General features: G+C 42.4%; 1 long non-coding RNA gene across 1 annotated transcript in view; it reads right to left on the bottom strand.

Moving 5' to 3' along the window:
* Positions 1-6,367, bottom strand: part of LOC144365279 (uncharacterized) — a 33,107-nt gene extending 26,740 nt beyond the window's left edge. The window contains exon 1 of the long non-coding RNA XR_013423582.1: positions 6,135-6,367. This is a non-coding gene — a long non-coding RNA (uncharacterized LOC144365279). The remainder of the gene's footprint in view (positions 1-6,134) is intronic.
* Between the last annotated feature and the right edge of the window lie 13,619 nt (positions 6,368-19,986).

The raw sequence follows: 19,986 nt of genomic DNA, 5'->3' as shown, positions 1-19,986 counted from the left end.
TCTTCTTTATTTTTGTGGTATTAGGGTACTAGGGATTGAATCTAGGGGTGTTCTATCCCCTGGAACTGTATCCCCAGCCATTTTAATTTTTTTTTTAACTTTTAAGACAGATTCTCATTAAGTTGCCCAGGTTGGCCTTGCAATTCTTCTGCCTCCCTGATTGCTGGATTACAGGATGCACTAATATACCTAGATATGGTCTATTTATGCCTGACTTCCAGCCTTGACCTTACATAGAAACAAATGGACAACTTGAAAAGCATGTATTCCATTACCTCATCCACCATCAACTGAATATGAATCTCTTAAGGCCCGACTGAGGCTTTACTGAGTATGAAACATTCCCAAGTGATTCTAAAGTGCAATCAAGTTTGAGAATCACAGGCATAATGAAATCAAACTCCTGGAGCTCGGAGCATGAATGTCAGTTCTGTTTGGACAAATTTTCTTTATCTAATTTTCTGAATTTGTAAAATAAGAAATATATAAGTAGAGGTAGTTTCCATCTTGAAGGACTAACTAATCAATTCATCTAAAATCCTTAGAGCACTTTAATTTGGGACTGTGATCTGTGGTTTTTGCCTCTACCAGAATGGGTAAGTAGCACAAGTCTATTACAGTGAAGTCCAAAATCTGGTACCTAAGTTAGAATTACAGAATTCCAAAAGTCTGTTTCTGTTCAGAATGTTGCATTTAAATGCTCCTTCTAGATGTACCATCATGGTCAGAAGCAGCATTATTTCAAGAACTATTTCAGATATGATAATATGACAACATATGTCTATATATAAACACCTATTTGTCAGGCATGAATACTGTACTCTGTGAAAAACTAAGGAATATACTAAGAAACATTCAAACATGAGTACTGGTTCTATCATTTATTAAATATGTGACCTTGAATAAGTTTCTTTATCCATCTCCAGCCAGTTTCTCTGCCTGCCAATGGGGATAATACCTGTAATTTAAGGATGAGTTCAAATATGTGAAATAATGTGAAGAATATGGTACAGCACGCGACACTGAAGAAGGTCCTAATAAATATGTTCCTCCACCCTATCCAAGTGTTTTGGGAATACATGGATAAAACTATCGTCCCAGTTTCCATAGTTTACTTGGGAAGATAGGAAACATACACATCCAAATTGCATTACTTCCTCTTTAAATATGTGTAGCCAAGACATGCAATGATGAAGAGCTAGAATCTATTTATAGGAAGTTTATCGTGTGGATGTGTTCAGTTCCTTGATATGGTACATCTGGGGACTTGAGAATCTTCTCTGTGCAGTCACTGTTTTGATTTTTGGTTGCTTTCCTATTTGTTACAGTGTTGACAGTAGACATGATTTGGCAGATGTTTGGAAGAGTAGGTGTGCCTTTCTTTTGATGTCTCTGAGAACACAGAGTCCTCCAGGGCTTGGATGATGTCTTCCTATAGGTCATATTCCCTAAGCAGTCGCTATGCAGTTCTTGAGCATTAAACACTGTCACTCCAAATTACATAAGAAGCCGTTCCACGGGAAGCCGAGGAAGTCACTGTGAGAAAAAGCAGCACATACCACATGGGTCTTGCTCAACCCCGTTCGATGAGGGGTGAAAGTGCCTAGGAGCCCCTGGGCCCTGTAATCCCCATAGAACTTGGAAGAACAACTGAACCTTCCAGCTCCCCCATAAACCAGTGATGATGACTTGAGGTAGATGACACTGGGTCATTTGAAGTCATAATGCTGACTCAGGACAGAGGTGATGGACTGGATTCCCATTTACATTCTTAACTGGAGATTAAATTGCGCTTAAATCACACATAACATTTAAGTGACACTCTGGTTTACAAATAATGTTTCTACCACCCTCTCATTAGATGCTCACATCATTCTGCGCCACATTGCTATCCCATTTTTATGGATGCGCAATCAAGGGTCACAGTTTGTCAGTTAACAAGGTACAGATACACAGCGAACCACAGTAGCACCATCTATGCACCTAAGCTACGTCTTGTATCTAAAGACCATCTTCTTCTACAGGCAACTGGCTCTGGGGCCTGTCACTTTTAACTACTTGTGCCTCAGTTTCCTTCCCTGTTGTCCTTGCTTACTTTGCAGTGGTAATATCATAAAGATTTGAGTTAATTGTGGAAAGGAATTTTGAAAGCATAAAGTCCTACATAAGCTTAGATCATTATTATGATGTCTCGGGAAATATGGAAGTGGGCCAGGATCAGGTGAGTATATCAGAAACCCCTACCCCACCCTCACTGAGGCCCACAAACGAGGCACTCTGAAGGTTTAATTATTTTTTTGGTGAACATTTGGCATTTCTAAAAGCCTCCTGGAACATTTTCCTTCCACTTGCCAAATTTTTTTAATCCCTCTTGGGCTGAGTCCAAGATTGAAATATTTCATCTGAAAATCAATGCTTTTTTTTTTTTCTTTTTAAACTTCCATGGAGTTCCGAGCATAAAGTCCTCTTTAACAGAGAATAAAAACAAAGCCTACGGTGGAAATTGTGTCATCCACAGGACATTGGGGCTCCTTGCTCCCCCCCTGTGAACCAGAGCTAGGTAGGAGGGATGGAATCTGGTCTCAGAGGACCCCACTTCCCTTCCCAGGCTGCTTCTGCTAGCTGCACTGGTATTTCTGGGCTTGCACAGAACTTAGACACCATCAAGAGCTCAACGGTCTTTGACCATAGAGTGCGGCAGGGTAACTTCTCCAATCATCCAGAGGAAACTTCCTGAATTGTTCTAAAGCAGCTGGATCATGAAGCCTGAAGTCCAGAGTTGTTAACAAGGTTGAGCAAATGGGTTCCATGCTGGTGGGTTCTGAGTCCAGCTAGACTCTGAACATATTATCAACCCTATCGTCTCCATCTTTCCATGTCACTGAGAGAATTTGAGACAAGTAACTTTAAGTCACAGTATAGCTCAAGACCTACCAATAGCGAGCATGCTAAGGCTTGCAACATTTAAATGCCTTACGCTGAGCCACATGGCTAGTAAACATCTGAGCCAAGTTTCAAATCCAAATGTGTTAGCATTCCAAACCCTTGTTTATGTTTAATTTATTTTAATCTTGTTACTTTCCATGTTTATTTTAACTATATTATTGTCATTTTTTAGACCTTATTTTGTGATGAAGATTCTTAACATAAAATCTGCATTAAGTATTCAATTCCTCTTTGTTGGTGAGAGGCATAGAGTGGCACAGCAGATATCCAGAGGTCATCCATCTTACTTAACTATAACTTTATGCCCAGTGACTAGTTCCCCATTTCCTCCTTCTACCTCAGCTCCTAGAAAGCCACCATCAAAGGCTTGATTTCTATGAATTTTAGTACTCTAGATATCTCATACAAAGGGGAAAATGCAGTATTTATCATGCTGCAATTGGCTTATTTCACTTTGCATAATATCCTCAAGGTTCGTCCATGTCATCACATAATGCAAAGTTTCCTTATTTTAAGGCTGCATAGTATTCCACTGTATGTGTGTACATCTCACCTTTTTATCTATCCATCTGTCAATGGACATTTGGGCTGTTTGCACAACTTGGCTTGTGTGAATAGCACTTCAGTGAACATGGGAGTGCTAATGTTTCTTTGGGATCCTGATTTCAATTCTTTTGGATAAATATGCAGAAGTGAGATTGCTGGATCATATGGTAGTCTTACTTTTAGTTTTTTTTTAGGAAGCCCATAATGTTTTCCATGGTAACTACACTGTTTTGCATTTCTATATACCATACATAAGGGTTTTAATTTCTCTATATGCCCTCTAATACTTGATATCATATAGATAGATAGATAGATAGATTGAGAGAGAGAGAGAGAGAGAAATTGTGACAGTCTTCCTGACAAGTGTGAAATGATAGCTCATTATGAGTTTTTTTTTTTAATTTCCTTTTCCCTGATGACTGTTAATGCTGAGAAATTTTCAAACACCTTTGGTCATTTGTATGTCTTCTTTGGAGAAATGTCTGTTCAGGTCTTTTGCCTATCTTTTACCCACTGCACAAACACATACTGCCTACAACAAATAACTCTCTTTCTTTTGAAATAGTATTTGGAAGAGAGGTGAGGTTTGGTCTCTATGTCCCTATTGAGCAGTCCAAGGTCAAATGTGAAGAAATCTCAAGGCAGATAGATGGAGACTTAATATAAGTGTCTTGGGCAGGACCCAATTCAAACCAATCAATTTCCAGAGCCCAAGAACAACCAGCTGAATAAACTGCATGGGTAGGATGTTTCCTTCTGTTGGCTTCATTCTGAGGGTTTGACAAAAAGGCCCCAAGAATGTCTGGGTTCACGACCTTTCAGTTTGTAGCCCCTTTTTTAACAGCTCTAAGAAAATCCCAGGATTGCCTCTAGGAAACTGGGTTTGCTCACATACCCAACTGTAAACCGGTCACCATCCGTCTGAGGCACTGGGTAATTATGGGATAGGATGGGGCAATGCACTGATCTTTGGGTCAACATTCATCTAGGAGGAGCTAGGATCAGTTCTTTCCAAATTACACACTGATGCAAAGAAAGGAGAAGTTCTCCAGAGAAGAGGGAAGCGAAAGGGGAGCATGCCAGGAAACAAAAATGGCAGGTGCCTTCTCCAGCAAAGAGTAGATTTCCGTGCCTCCAGCACACTTTGTTGGAGCTCCAGTCTTGGTCAGCTGTTACCCTATTGGTGTGCACAAGGACAATGCCTAACTACAGGGCCATTCTCCTTCCCCCAGGGCTGAAGCTTGTGTGTCGGTGTGACAAAGGTCATTAACTCCTGCCTGCCACTTGCACCAGGAATTAGCAGATTGAGCCAGCCACCGTTCCAACTGGAACATACACACCTCAGCTCCCTGGCTCCCCAGATGAAATAATTCTGAGGTGCACGTCTTAAAAAACTTTGGTCCCTAGAGTTCCCTCGCAGGATTTAGTTCCAGTTACCTGAAGCAACGACTTGGTTAAGAATACACTGTGTATTCATTTCCTTCCATGCCACATGGATGGCAGATCTCCACATTCCTACCTTATATACTGGAATAGTGTTCCCCCAATTAACTAACTGTGCTTGAATCCTATTCTTACAATGTCAAAAACAGTGAAATAAGCTGTTTCCTGAGAGAACCATGTTTTCAGTGGTAAAAAAACAAGCAATGGTAAGTGAAGGAAATGATTTTGGAGAGACCTGGGAAGGAAATGAGTGAGTGAAACGCAGAGTCCACTTGTTGACTCTGAGGTCCTTCTCATTGCTAAGTTGCCTCATTACTCTTCAATTTGTGACATCTTCCCCCTTACAGAAAAAGGGACTCTAAGTCCCTGCTTTGGATGCTGATATGTATGGATTGGTAAAATACGCAAGGTTCTCAGTGGAGTGTGTTTCTCTAAAGGTGGTTTGAAAGTATGAGATTCAGGCTCTGCCTTTGTTGTAACACATTCCTATAAAAAGACCTTCTGGGGCTGCTCCCTTCTTCTTCTGTTTGGGAAGGGCTCAAAAGTATGTCATTTCCTTGGTCCTGACTGGTTTTAAATTTCAACACCTACCATCAACTAAGCAGAAAAAGAGCCTTCACAAGAGAAGCTATAAAACAAAGAGCGTATGTGGCTGCCACAGAGAAGTAGGTGAGAGGGTGTCATCGTCTAAAGCTCTTTGTGTTGGTTTGGACATGTGCCCGGTACGCAGAGTGTAAAGGAAGTGATTTCTCTCAAAATAAACACATCAATCAAAAAAAGATAAAGAAAATAACTATTTCGCCTTTTTGATGTGTGAAAGGAAGCATGTCATATGGAATTTATTCCTGTGTGATGTCTTTATTTCTCCCGTGGCACTTTGATCCATTTTACTCATAAAAATACTAGTAATGGACAAAATTTTTCACTGTTCACTGTGTGCTGGGAACGATGAAGACTACTTACTATAATTTATTACATTGAATTCTCTCCCAAAATGGAACAGTACCCAGATATGGTTCCAGATTTTTACAGATACAGTAACTCAAGCTAAGAGAGGGTCTGTAAGTAGCCTTGCTGAAGTTCACACAATGCTGAGGTGCAGGTCTGCCTGTCTGCATGGGTGTATTAGTTAGTAGCAGCTGTGTAACAAACTTTTCTAAAACTCAGTGCTTAAAATTATTAACATGAATATTGCTTACAAGTCTACAGATCAGCTGGGCAGTTTTTCTGGTCTCAGCTGGGCTCATGCATGCTTCTGCAGTCACTGTGGGTTGAATAGGCAGCTCTGTGGTTCTTGTTTACATTCACAAGTTCGGGGGTCAACTGGCACTGGCTAATCTGCAGTGTTCTCTGTTGAAACAACTGGGCTCTGCTTCAGCTGGACTCTCATCCTGCAGGTGCCAAGCCAGCCTGGTTTTCATGACAGTGCTGTGATTCCTAGAAAGTGAGAAAAAAAGTACATGTCTCTGGAGACCTAGGATTCAGATTAACACAGAATCATTTATATGACATTGTATTTGCTGAAGGAAGTCACATGGTCAACCCAAATTTCAGAGATGGGAAAATAGGTCCTGTCTCTTGAAGGAGCTACAAATTTATGGCTCAAAGGTCATATGCACAGGGAGTGGTAGAAAATTGCAGTCAACATATCCTGGCTGCTTGTATCTCTTCCACTTTGCATCCTGGTGCCTCTTTGGAAAAGCAGAGATGCAAGTGAAGTCACACTGTGAATTAAAAATTCTTTTTTTTCCTCCTCCCTTTCCTTTCTTCTTTCCAATTTATAATCATAGTTTATACTCTTCCTGCACCCTGTTCCATATCTTCATGATGAACTGCAGAGTTAGTTACACGTACTAACCCCTTTTGCTTCATATTCCCCATTCCCGGATTACAGGAAAGGTCCCTGTTAAAAAGAAGTTGTAAAAAGTATAAAGTGGAGGCTGGCTGTGATGGGAGCCAGACGCTCAAGCCTTCAAACAGCCAACTTCTAAACAAGTTTTCTTAGATTCACAGGTTCAGGAAGACTCTTGAACTCAGAACCAAGGTAAGACACTCACAACCCATATTCCAGAACTGGCCATTTCTCAAAACTAATGAACCACCCTGGCACCCACCTGCCACATTCCCACAAAACATGCTATATAAACTTTCCCTCTGTGACTCTAAGCAAGATGGACCTCGGCGCAAGCCATTCATCTTCTAACATGCCAGCCAGTCGCCAATAAAACCTCTTCTTCTCCTATCAGTCTGTCTTTTGAGTTAGTGGCTCTCCCAGGTGGCAGCAGAATTGGACCTTTCATGGTTAAATGGGTGCTCTTCATCATGATGTTGCCTGCATGAGCATCCAGGAGGGAGAACCTCTACACTGTCAGATCTGAGGACTCTGAAGTCTTGTAAGCTGTGGTCGACAGTTTTCCATCACAATGAGCAAATGCCTGAGAAAACAACTTAAAATTTTATTCCATGGTTTCAGAAGTTTCAGTCCATGGCTCTTGGCCCCATGGCTTTAGGCCTCTGGGGAAGCAGAACATCATGGTGGGTGGCCCATGGATGAGGAAGGCTGCTGACCTCCTGGTGGCTGGGAAGCAGAGAGAGAGAAAGGAGGGGCTGAGGTCCAGACATACCCTTCAGGGACACACCGCCAGTGATCTAACTTCCTTCCATGAGACGCCACCTCCTAAAAGTTCCACCACATCCCAACAGCACCACAGGCTGGGGACCAAACCTTCAACATGTGGCCTTCAGGGGACATTTAAGATTTAAGCCATTGCAGAAATTACCTCCTCCCCAAAGCTGAACCCTTCCCAACCCCCTCTCAGTGGGCATTCAGCACCTGCCAGAACACTAACTCCATTGTTTTTCCTTATACCGACCTGGAAGTCTTTGGTAACTATCTGTCAGCTCTCTTTCCTGTTCCCTGGAGCAAACTAGAAAAGATCAATGGTGTCTTCTATGTGACAACTATTTTATACCTAAAGTCCTTCATCAAAATCTTCATTAATTCTTTATTCCTTACCAGGCCTGACTATTCAACCACTTCACAGATGAGCCCAATATAAAATCACTTCACTATATGTACACAGGTTGTCAATGTTCCTCAAACAGGTACCCAAACCTATTCATATACTCTGAAAGCTCTCTCAGCACCCTTAAATGATGCACTTTACCAAAACCGTTTTGACTTTTCTCCACTCCTCTTTCTTCTGTAGCTGCATCTTATTGTTATTACATTAAATGGAATTTAGTTCCTCATCCACAGTGAATGATTTGGGAAAAGCTCTCTTGTCTATGTTTTTTTGGCTACTGGTTGTTGAACCAAAGAACAGGCATGTCTTTACCATTTTCTAAGTTCATTCCTGTCCTATTCACTGGCTGTGAATACTTATGCTGTTATCTAATCTGTTCACTCATTATTTGAAATTCCTCTATGGATATATTCTTCAATGCCAGGATTTGCGTTAGCTGCAAGAAACATAAAAGAGACTGAATTCTAATATTCATGCTTGAAATTTGCAGGCTCCTAGATGAGGCTGTGGTGTAAATCAGTCTCTTTCAGTTACATCCAAGTTTTGGGGGACACATGCTTATCTTCCAGGGTTTCTCCTATACTTCTTTTCCATATCCCAAGGAGATATTTGGGGTAGAGAAAAGTGATGCTATACCCTATGGTGTTTCACACTGTTATGTCTTTATATGACCTTACAACTCAAAACAATGACGCTTCTCTTCTTTGTCTGGTTCTATCATCCAAGGAAGAAAAAAATAGTCATTGTTTTTCATAGGGACAGGAAAAAGTGAGGACTCTCAGGCACTGTCCACCCAGGGATTCATGACACTATTCTTTCAATTATACATATATATTTAAATGTTCATAGTAAAAAAAACTTTAGCTTCTGCTAAAGTTGGGGAGATCCATCATATTGAGTGGCAGTCTAGAAAGCTGAGCCACCAGAATGAGAGGACCCAAGTGAGCTAGGACACTGGGCACTGATTCACTTCCTCTCCTTCTCTGTGTCATCCTAATTCTAATGAGAAAGGGGGGATTGCCAAGCTCCAGTTGAGTAGCAGAGAGAAAGAGAGAGTGAGAGAGAAAAAAGAGGAGGGGGAGAGGAGGAGGGGGAAGAGAGGGAGGAGGAGGGAGAAAAAAGAAAACAAAAGAGCCAGATAACCTATGTCTGGGAGGCTAAACCCCGAGCTAAGTTTTAACATGGATGGATATTTTAAGATAAAAATGATACAAACCCCTCTCCACCCCAAATGCCAAGGAAGCAATGCAGATGATGAGAAGAAAATGTGGAGGCAGAGACGTGGTGCCACTTCCTTTCTCAGAGTGCTTATCATTGCGTTGCATGGGGGAACTGTAAGTGGCAGAGACAATACACACACAAGCCATGAAAGCATCCCACAGGGGCAGGGCTAAAGAGGGAGTGATGGAGAACAGGTGTCCTGTGCATATTTTTAATACAAGCCAATGGATTAAATATGGGATATGGCCAAAAAAGAGGAGTTAGAATTTTTTAGTCTAATGAAAAAAATGACATTGCCATTTTGTTGAGGTGGAGAAGACTCTTTGGGGAAAACTCAGACATTCAGGTGCAAGTGTCCAACAAGTAGCTAGATATAATTTTGTGCACCAGCAGGGAAGATACACACTTGGTGTTGCAAATTTGGGAGTCATCAGTCTATAGATGGTATACAGGCCAGAAGATTGCACAGGAATGAATATAGATAGAGGGGAACATGTGGCACGAGCTGGGAGGAAATCTGGCATCAAGAGAAGGAGTTTGGATGTGGGAGGAATCACACACCTGCTTCATTTGCTAATGAAAACATATATACATGAGATAAAAGTTGCTTGCTTATACAACATTCTTGAGTAGGTGAAAGGGGAGGAATTCTGGTGCAAATAAGCAGAGATTGGTCTTGGACAGAAACCTGGATTATTTGTTCATTTTGAAAGGCGAGTGTTTGGAAGTAGAAGTGGCCAGGACATTGTGAGCAAAGTGTCTTGCTTTCACTTACTTTCCCAGCTACATAGGAAACAAGATCATGAGCTGTTAGGTCACTGTGCAGTCAGATCTACCCAGAGTCAAGGTCCTAGAACAAGTGAGTTAGGAAGACAGTGTGGTGTTGAGAGTGGGATACCTGAAGTCACGCTTACAGGAGGCAGCGGGGTTGTTTTTTTTTTTTTTTTAAGGCCAACACCTGGGGAGGAGAGAGAAGAAGGAGAGGAGCTAAGTGACCAGGTTACTGAAGGTTTATGCCCGTTGGCAGTGACGTCACCAAGTGATGATATGAATCGGGAGTGGGATTGAAAAGGCAAGTCAGGAGTAAAAACTTAAAAGGATGAAGGCTGGGGGCATGATGCCTGTCATGAGAAGGGTGATGGATGGCACAGACTGATGCATATACTTCAGAATGGGCTTCCCCTGAGGAACAAAGAAGGGTCTGGAAGCCATCGTAGGAGACAGGTGACACCTATCCCACCTCCAGGATAAGGGTAGAGGAGGCAAGAAGGAAAAAAAAAACCTACAAATCAAAAGAGCTGTATGGAGAAGTGCTTTTCTCAGTTTCAGAGCAAAAAGGAATAACAGAATTCATGAAGAGCAGGCTCTAGAAACAGGGGGTTTTACTAACAACTTATCTGGAATGTCACAAAACACAATGCAGATTTTGGGAATTAGGAGGAGGTGGAGCTGAAAGCATGTAGGTGTACAGAGGTGTCTGGGGGGTCATCTGGGGGAGAAAGGATGACCTGTGCGTCTCGGGCTCTTAGTGTGTGATAGAGCTGGGTCTTAAAGTCTCCAAGACATTGGTGGCAAAACTGTGAATCGGGGGAGGTGGGTGTAGGCTCTCCTGGAGCACTCTCTCCTCTCTCCTGCCCGAGGTGGGTGAAACAAGGGAGAAGAGTGACGCCCTGCAGCCTGAGCCCCTTCATCATTATTGCCCGTGTTCTTGGCTTTGTTTATCACTAAGCAAATACTTGGGGCCTACTACACCCAAGTGCTCGATCACAGACCAGGACAACGCAGAAAAAGTCAGTTAATAATCTCTTTAGAGCATCAGGGAAAACTTATTCCATTCATGTAACAAATACTTACAGAGCAACACAATACAATTGTATTTTTCTCTTGAAGATTCAATTTGGTTGCCCTATGGAAATGGATTCACGTAGAGCAGGAGTGAGGCAGGGAGACCCCTCAGGATGTCACTGCTGCCATCGTAAAGGAACAAGGTCACTCCAAGGGAAGTGACAGGCACAGAGAGAAGGGTGTGGGCTTGAAATGCTCGCCAGTTGTGTAAACCCCAGGACTTGGTGATGGACTGGAAGTGAGGGAAGTAGTCGTGTTAGGAACAATTTCTACACCCTGGACCTAAGCAAGAGCTGAGTGGCGATGTCACAGACTGAGGTGACAAATGTCAGAGGCTAGTTTGGGGGAAACAGTGTAGTGAGCTACCTGAAATCGTCAAGTGAAGCTAATCACCAATAGCTACTAAGGCAGGTCCTAATATGAACATGGGGACACTTTTCATGTTTTACTCTATGCCAGTGGCTCTCCTGTGTGCTTCACAGCTGTTAAGTCCCACCACAGTGAATACTGACACCTCTCCATTTCAGAAAGGAAAAAACGGAGGCCCTATCTAATTAAACCAGTCTTTCTCAAGTCACACCAACTGTGAATCCAACCCCAAACCGATAGGCTTATCCATTGTCCCATATGGTCCCTCCAGCGAAGGCTTAATTACTTTAATCTGGATATCTACAACCCCAGAAAAGGTGTCACTCTGTAAACGCACATGTGGGTCATAACCATGGACAAGGTGACCTAAGGCAAGAGCCAATTCTAAGAAGAACTATCAAGAGTTTGAGGAACTGGAAGAAACTGGAGTAGTTCCTGATTATTAAATATTGAGAAACATTTAAAGGGGAGAGCATGTCAGGTTTCTGTGACTGCCACAACAAAGTACCACGAACTGAGTGTCTTAAAACAACATCTATGCTGTCACAGTCCAGAAGGCCCAAAGTCCGAAATCAAGCTGTGGGCAGTGTGGTTCCTTCTGAGGCTTGGAGCACAGACCCATGGCATGCCCCTCTCTCAGTTTCTGGTGGCTGCTGGCAGTCCCTGGCATGCTTCAGCTCAGGGTGCCTGACTTGATGTTCTTCCCTATCTCTCTGTGTCTCCAAATCTCCCTCCTTATAAAGACACCTGTTGTTGGATTTAATGCTCAATCTATTCCAGTATAATATCATCTGAATTTGATGACATCCTTAAAGACCTTGTTTTCAAACAAGGTCACATCCATAGGTTCTGTGTGGACATCCATTTGGGTGGGATTACTTTTCAACCAACTATGGGAGGAAACTGAAATTATAGCAGAATCGCATTTGAGTCCAGGTTGGTAGGCACAGCGTCTTCCAGGGCTTGAGGCCACTTAACTTGAGCTCAGCATTTTATTCCCTACTGAGAATGCTCTTCATCAGGCAGTGGGGTCATTCGGTCATGTCTCCTGCCAGATAGTCACATGTTTTCTAGGCCAGTGGTTACCACTTTGTTAAAACAGATGTTGGTTGCAACCTCCGAAGTTTCTGATTGAGTTGCATTTTTAACCAGTTCCCAGATGAAGATGTTGGTGTTGATGTTACTGGGCCTGGATTACCCTCTGAGAATCACTACTCCAAATTCCCAGAAATATGAGTCCTCCAAATCTGTACTTAGGCAAAAGAGTTCACAGCTCTGTCAATTGTTTATTTCTGTTTCCTACATATGGTTAATGACTAGGCTCACAAGAAAAGCATCCAAGAAAGCCCAGGCACAGTGGTGCATGCTTGTAATCCCACTGGTCTGGAGGCTGAGGCAGGAGGATCTTGAGTTCAGAGCCAGCCTCAGCAAAAGTGAGGCACTAAACAACTCAGCCAGATCCTGTCTCTAAATAAAATACAAAATAGGGCTGGGGATGTGGCTTAGTGGTTGAGTGCCCCAGAGTTCAATCCCCAGTACACCCAGCCCCCGCCAAAAAGCACCGAAAAGATGCAGGATGTTGTTGCTTTTGCTGAAGTTGTTATCATAATATTGATAATGATCACTGTGTAGCCCACTTTAAGTCAGAAGGTATCTTTCCAGCATCCATACAGGGGATCTCTGGAGCCAGTGTTAAGTCAGGTCTCCTTACCCATTTTACCGGAGAAAACTTAAGTTCAGGATGTTTGATACCTTGGAAAATATCATCATCAACTGATGGTAAATGCTGTGCTGCAAATTCCTAGACTTTTTATCCAAGGACCAGAATAATCTCTACCACGGGACAGTGATTTTGTTGATTTTGAAACTGAATTTTGATGAAAAACATCTGGGTGGTGCTCCTCAGAAGATCCTTGCAGATCGAGACAATCCTGGGCTTGTCGCACATTGCCTTTGAGCTAACAGCTTCACCTCCAAGGGGTGTTGCTTCCCCTGTTCTCTAGTCTTGGCAACATGCCTATCAACCAAGTTTATCAGAGTCCTTCATTCCCTCTGTCTGTCCAAATGGCAACTTTCATTCGTGCTAAGGAACATTTCCCAACGCTGATTCTTTGATGTCAATTGGTCCACGACTCTTCCTTCCGAGGCGCTGAGAGAGGTAAACACTACGTGGGTTACATTCTGTGCTGTTGGCCTCAACCTTTTTTCTCCTCTGTAATACTTTCTCTCTTCAATATCACACGTCTGGCAAGTGGTACTGCTCAGATTTGAACTTGCAAGCCTTTGCAAGCCTGTGTCCCAATCACTTGCTTACAGTACCCTGCTCACTTTATATCAGAATCTCATCAAACTCCTCCAACTGACACAGCAGGTGCTCCACCAACTCATCCACAGGTTTGCACCTTTACCGTGCTCCAGGCAGGCAGGCTGTTCCCATTAGAGGAGTTTCCAGCTCATCTCCCACATCTGTCCTCCTCACTGTATCTCCATGCCTTCCTACAGGTGACATGCATCAGGGCAGTTAAAAACACAGTTTTTAAATGCAGGCAACTCTAGATACAACTTCCCATTTCTTGCCTTACTGTGGGATCTCCAGTAAGTCACTGACTTCCCTGAGCTACCATCTGTAGAATATCAAGCTTGCAAAGCTGCTGTGAGAATTAGTGGATACTTTATGCAGCAAGTAGCATCTCAATCTTGGAGCACCTGTTATTTCTAGTATGTCGTTGCCTCCACCTGGATCCAAAGATTCTTAAATGCTCAACCCACTTTTGCTTCACAATAAACAGGCCACTCCTGACAGGATTGCCCTTACATGTTTAATCATCTCAGAGCCTTGATAAAATTATAGCAAATATCCTGCTAATGCCCTTTCCCAGCCTATTCCCTTCTTCCAGATAATAAATGGCTTTTTGAAACTCCAATTCCTTATTCAATAATAACAACAACAACAGTACTAATAGCTACAATTTGGGGCCCTTATAATTTCCCTAAACATTTGCACGTGCAGTGACATTAAATAGCACAACTCTATTTGGAAAGCACTATTATAATTCCCATTTACAGCAGCTCAGTAGTTTAATAAAATCCTAATATCTCAGTTAGAAGGAGCTCTGCAATCCATTCCATTCCACTAGGTGTCCAGACTCCAGGGTTTCTCATCTTTCCTTCTCCCCCTCCCCTGTCTTTTAACCCAAAAGCAGTTTCCATTGTCATCCTCAAAGGTTGGGGCGAGAAGCACCCAAGCTAACTAATCACACTGTGGTGCAATTCTCTGTTTCCATGTCTCCCTTTGCTATAGTTTGGATGTGAGGTGTCCCCTAAAAGCTCATATATGAGACAATGCTAGAAGATTTGGAGGAGAATGGTTGGGTTCCGAGACCCTTAATTCAATCATCGAATTAATCCCATGATGGGATTAACTGGATGAGGGCTGAAGGCAGGCAGGGTGTGGCTGGAGGAGGTGGGGCCGGGGCTTTGGGTATACATTTTGTATCTGGCAAATGGATTCTCTCTCTCTCTCTGCTTTCTGATCATCATATGAGCCACTTCCCTCTGCCACACTCCTCCACCAGGATGCTCTGCTTCACCTTGAGCCCCAAGGAACAGAGCCTGCTCTCCATGAACCAAGACTCAGCGAGCCTTCAAATAAACTCTTCCTCCTCTAAAGTTGTTCTTGTCAGGTCTTTTGGTCACAGTAGGGAAGAGCTACCTAAAACACTATCCACCAGACTCGGAGCCTGTTGAGGACAGGACCTGGGACTTTGCCCACAGTTGTACCTGGAGGATCTAGCATGATTCCTGGCGTGTAGTTGGACTCAGTATTTATTGAATAAGTGAATGTCTTCATGAATGAGTACAAGAATGTCAAGAAAAGCAGCGGGCACACAGGTGACCCTTTATCACTGCTTGCTCACCTGCAATGTCCACAGCCCATTGTGCTAAGGGGTGCGATAGGTTTCCAAGAGACCCAAGAACTACTCTAGGGATGAAATGTGGGCATAAGGTTTATTGAGAAATGCTTCTGGGGAAGATTCAGTGGCAACAGGGTGAACGGGGTGCTTTGCAGAAAACAACACCTTTATTCCCTGATGACGTTTTGCCCAGTGGCAGCCAGCTTGATGGACACTTTCATCTCCGTAGTGCTCTGGTTCACCCCAGCTACCATGGGGAGAGGAGTTTGTTTGGGGCTCTGGAAGCAATGATGTCACTAGTTTGTGGTGTTCCTTGTATGACCAACATCACAAACTTGAGCTTCTATAAAGTCAGGGGCAGATTACCCCCAGGCATGCAATGAATGGAGTGTGAGCAAAGCTCTCTTTAGATTATCATCCTAGTCTAAGCAGGAAGTGGCTACAAGACAGGTACTTTGCCAGGAAGGTTCTGTTCATTTACGGGCTTTCCAGTAAGGTGCAGACAAACACCTGGGGCTTATCGCTGCCAGACATCACCCTTCCTTCCAATTATCCTCTGGAACATCACCATGGTGAGACTGCTCTTGTTCCATCCCCAGTGCTCCCCTCCATCCTGTTGGGAGTTGCCTCTGGGGCCTCAATATTTCACAGGATGTGTCCCTGGAGACCAGATCCACCCAGCTCCCAGCCAGCTCACTAGCTGTGAAGCTATTGCTGGGCCTGAAGGTGCCTTCGTCCTCAAGTTCACACCTGAAAGCATAGTGCAGTTCTGGAGCTTCAGGATGGAGACAACAACACCTCACTTATTTCCATTTCCCTTTCCGTCACTGGGGCCACCGTGTCCGGTGAAAGGGCTCTGATTAGGAGGCTGCAGGCTGGAACAATCAGAAAATGACTCACCCTAACACAGTAGTTGGTGTTAGTTAAATGCAGCAGAATAAAGGGGGAAAAGTAGACACATGGGGAGTTGCACAGTTCCTGTCCGGGACAAGAGACCAAGCCAGAAAGTGTGAGTGCAGTCATTTAATAAATAGGCCCTGGGGAAACAAAAACAGTGAAGGAGACAGGAAGCCTGCCCTCCTTGTGCTTATGGGCCAGCAGGGCACTGGACTCTGCCAGCTGAGAGCCGGGGGAAGGAAGGACTCCCTCCAGACTCACTGGTATGACAAGGAATCTGAAGAGAGTGCGATTGGTATCTGCAGATTCTGCGTCTGTGGATTCAACCAACCTCGGGTCAAAGATACTATTTAAAAATGTGCCTGTACTGAACATATGCAAACTTTTCTTCTTATTGTTATTCCCTAAACAATATAGCACAACAACTCTTTACAAAGCACTTACATGGTATTACAAGTAATCTAAAGATTATTTAAAGTATATGGGTGGTTATATATAGGTTAAATGTAAATATCACACTATTTTATTTATTTATTTAATTTTGGTACTGGGGATTGAACTCAGGGGCACTCAAGCACTAAGCCACATCCCCAGACCTATTTTGTATCTAATTTAGTGACAGGGACTCACTGAGTTGAACAGTGACTTGCTTTTGCTAAGGCTGACTTTGAATTAGAGATCCTCCTGCCTCAGCCTCCCAAGCTCCTGGGATTATAGGCATGCACTACTGCACCTAGCAATACTACACCATTTTAATGAGGTACTAGAGTGGATTCTAAAATCTAAGGGTGTCCCTGGAATCAAGCCCCTATGGATACCAAGGGACAAATGTTCTGGTACTTGGCTTTCTCAGCACAATGAATATTTCTTTCGCTGTTTTTCCCAAGGATCTTACATTTGGAAAGAATTTGATCCAAAAATTAATTATGACAGCTTTCACTGGTCCTTAACTCATTGTCCCATTTCTTAATCAATTGAAGATTTATACAATTCACTAATCCAAATTTCTGATCAACAGGAATCAGGCAGTAATTCCAGCTTGAATCATGGTTTATTTAACTTGGTGGTTTATAAAACAGTAACAAATCAATGTGGAATTTCTTTTAGGCTCTTTAAAATATTGGGAATTGCTCATGCCCTTGTCCTTCCTCAGCCTAATGTTACTTTAACTCTGGTTCCTTCCAGGGTAGAATGAATGAAGAGTGATGGTCTGCTGCGTTTGCTCAGATATTTAAGCTACTTCTTTGGTTCTTAGAGGCAAATGATTTTCTATTCCATTGACTTGAATGTTTTTCATTATTTTAACCTATAATGGGAGTTCTTCAAAAGCTACTAAAATTGTGTTAGTTATTAAAATAAAGCATCCCTATTACTGGCAATTACTAAGAATCTACTTAGTCTGAGTGTCAGCTACCACAAAACACTTAAAAATTGCAAAGCTCCTACTCCGAAGGGCTTGTGAAACCAACACAACTAGATAAAAGTATGTCTTGTGATGTAAAATCTACTCTAAAAATTAAATTTAAAAATTAAAATTATTTCATCATGAAAAAAGTCTTCCTAGATTATATTATTATTATATTATGGGTTATACCATTAAACTGAGTGTATGAGACCTATTTAACTTTACCAACAGTCATTACAAAAGCCACTCATACTCTGTTTATCATGGAGAGTGAACTCATTCCTTTCAACTTGATTTAGGTACCTAGATTGGGCCACACGTAGATCCAGCATATATTTAATGGGTAATTACATGAGTCCATTATTTCCCTTTTTCCCCTGAACTTGTTTGAGGTAACCCTCTGCCACTTACTATTTAATTTCACTAGATATTAGTATAGTATAAATTACATTTGGGGATTTTTAGATTTAAAAAATGGCATTTGTGAAAGTTCCTAAGGCAAAGCAAATGTTCAATAAAGTAGTTGGAAGACAAGTTTTTCTGGGGATGATAGTCAACTGCTTGTTTTCTAAAATCACCTTATTTGGTTCAAAAGAAATCAAATCATATCTTATATTTTTAGCAGCATCTTAGAATCTTTAAGTTACTTACACAGCTAGTGTTTTATCTATGATGGCCTTTCCACTGCTTCTAGCTATTTCCCAGTCTGTTGACCATGTAGCTAAACAGAGAGAATGGATTTGGAGAGTGGTATATGGGGGGCGCAGGTATTTCAAAACCAAAAAGAAGTGACTGTCTACCAACACAAACTTCCTCAGTACCTTCTATGAGAGGCCCTGGGACCACAGTGGGGAATAAGATAAACAAGGTCATACACACCAAGGAAGCCAGAATAGTTCCCCTGGACTAGAGAGAGTGGCAGGCCATTCAGTGCCTTTCATCTTCTTTGTCTTTATCCAAATTAACACATCAAAATTAGGCAGAATATAAAGGGTGTGAATTTTGAACAAAAAATCTTAAAGCTACCACTGAGCCTCTGTAGGATGTGGGATGATATGACCCACTCAACATTTCTGAGCCTTCCAGGACTGCTGGGAAGATTCAGAAAGACACTGCATATGCTTTGATATATCAAGCATCCAAATGATCATAAATCAAAGAGGACTGAAGGAGCCTACGAGCTTTCCCAAAAAATATCTATTTGGCAGAGCACAAGTGGTGCTAAGGCACTATGTAAAAATGCAATGCATCCATAATCTCAGCACCTCCCCTCCAATATTTTCCTTTACCTATGTTCTCTTTCTCCCCTTGCCCACAGGCACAGATGACACATGAAGAGCTATAATCAATGTGGAGTTACCTTTTCCAGATTCATCATATTTTTCTCTGAATATGGCATGGAAAGTTTCCACATTTACAAACTACACTTGTTACAGCTAGAGAACATCATTCAGGCATTATTTTTAACATACATGCTTACATTGCATCTAGTATTCACCAACATAAATAGCATGGCAAAGTACATCTTCATGTAGGAAATCTGATAGCTTCTGAACTGTAAATCCTGAGAATAAGCTCATAGGATTGTAGGCTACATTTTAGTCATGTCTCTCCAGGATTTGATTATAAAATATTATTTCAATTACCAAACTCCTTTGGAGAATTTAGGGAGCTCAGAGAGATGAGCTTACTGTGGAGTGTGAAGGCATTCTGCGGGTGGAGCACTGGGGTCTGGTGTGAGGTGGAATTAGTGATGGGGAGAAAGACATCACTGGTATTGAATGATTGGGGTGGGGGATGAGTGGGGATGATCTCAGAGCGTGGAGGCTTTGTCATATTTGAGGATAGAAGTTGCTGTGGAGTGTGATTTGGTTCTGAGCATAACAGGAGAAGGATTTGCTAAGGAGTGTAAGGTTATTCCGGAGCATAATTAGGGGCTTATTGTGGAGTGGATTGTGGGGGTAGAGGGAGTGAAGATAACTGTGAAGCTAAAAGGGGTTGTCAGAGTAGAGGATTTGGATTTACTAGGGAGAGAGAAAGGAATTATGAAGGTGAGCAGATTGGGAGTGTTAACCATAGAGAGGATCAGGGATTAACATGGAACCCACCAGGGCTGTGGGGGAGGCAAATTAGAATTCACTACGCAGTGTGAAGCCTTTGGGGAGGCAGAATAGAAAGTTCCTGGGGAGTGTGAAGTGGCTTTGAGGAGGGAGTTTGGGCCTTACTGTGGAATGTGTAGGGGATGTGAGCAGTCAGTGGATTTTCAGTTTATTGTAGCATATGTGAGTATGTGGGGAAGGAGATTTGAGATCATTTTTTTTTTTTTTTTTTTGTGGAGTATACAGTGTTTGTAGACAGGAAAGATTGGGGACGG

This window comes from Ictidomys tridecemlineatus, chromosome 7 (assembly GCF_052094955.1).
Source record: "Ictidomys tridecemlineatus isolate mIctTri1 chromosome 7, mIctTri1.hap1, whole genome shotgun sequence".
Classification (NCBI taxonomy): Eukaryota; Metazoa; Chordata; class Mammalia; order Rodentia; family Sciuridae; genus Ictidomys; species Ictidomys tridecemlineatus.
This window is presented reverse-complemented; position numbering and strand designations above follow the sequence as displayed.